The sequence below is a fragment of the Scyliorhinus canicula genome, chromosome 1 (assembly GCF_902713615.1).
Source record: "Scyliorhinus canicula chromosome 1, sScyCan1.1, whole genome shotgun sequence".
Lineage (NCBI taxonomy): Eukaryota > Metazoa > Chordata > Chondrichthyes > Carcharhiniformes > Scyliorhinidae > Scyliorhinus > Scyliorhinus canicula.
The window spans coordinates 277,244,513-277,245,743 of record NC_052146.1 but is presented as its reverse complement, the minus strand read 5'-3'; the positions used below and the strand labels follow the sequence as shown (position 1 = coordinate 277,245,743).

The 1,231-nt window shown below is 45.2% G+C and overlaps 1 pseudogene; it reads left to right on the top strand.

Annotated features, from left to right (window-relative positions):
* Window positions 1–395: 395 nt before the first annotated feature.
* Window positions 396–674, top strand: LOC119964665 (annotated as a pseudogene).
* The last annotated feature ends 557 nt before the right edge of the window (window positions 675–1,231 follow it).

Below are 1,231 nucleotides of genomic sequence, written 5' to 3'. Positions count from 1 at the left end.
CAAGCAAGTGAGATCCATCAGGTTTGGCGGGAAGCCACTGCAAGTCGTGGCGCCAGAGATGATGGCCCAGAAACTATGGAGTAAAGAGACTCAGAGCAAAAGAGAGTGCAGGGATGAAAAGAATTTGGTCCGCAGACCAGGAACAATGAAAAATGCTACCGGTGTGGGGATCACCCCCAGGAACTATGTAAATTCAGGGTAGCAACATGTTATGCCTGCAGGAGAAAGGGCATATTAGTAGGAAATGCAAGACTAGGTAAAGCCCACAGGGCACCAATAAAAAAAACTCAGAACCCAATACACAGTGTTGAGAATAAGATAAAGTATAAAGTTTAAGCAATATCAGAGTGGATAAGACGCAGCAGTGTGCTCCCGACTCTGCACTGTCCAGGAAGATGGCAAAACACACCCAGAAAATGAGAATTGTTGGGAAATATGGAGTCCGATATGGAGCATCATTCCGTAAAATGGTGAAAAAGATCGTGATCAGCCAGCATGCAAAGTGCACCTGCTCCTTCTGTGGGAAAACAAAGATGAAGTGCAGGGCAGTCGGTATATGGCACTGAGGATCTTGCATGAAAATGGTGGCTGGAGGGGCTTGGGCCTACAGCACCGCCTCATGTGCTACAGTAAAGTCTGTAATTCGTCGTCTGCGGGAACAGAAAGATCCGTGAACACTAGCTGTGGAATCTGACCTCTTCCAGAGGTTCATGTATCAGCAAACTTGTTAATAAAATGTTAAAGGCAAAAGAAAAGTAGACAAGGTGTCCCTAATGATGATGGTGATGATAGTAAATGGTCATCCCCTTAGAATGGAGGTGGACATGGGGCCTCTGCTACAATTGTAGTTGAGCAAATACATTGTCATCTGCAAGATGGGGTCCAGCCTTGTTCATAAATAATGGGGAAGCTTTAAGAATCCTAGGAACGACCAGAGCTCCCATAAACTATTGTGACCAGTCAGTTCAACTGACCCTAATAGGTGTGCGGACCAAGTGCCAGGTCTGATGGGCCGGGATTGGCTCCACTAAATTAAATTCATTTGATTGGAGATCTTTCAAATTACTGAAAGAGGACGTCACGACACCTTTAAAAATTATCGAGAGGTTTTCCAAAATGAGTTAGGCAAGATAAAGGACCTTAAAGCAAAGATTTATGTGGCTCCGAAGGCCACGGCCAAGTTTTTCAGTGCTCAGCCCAACCCCTACGCCTTAAACAAGAAGGTTGAATC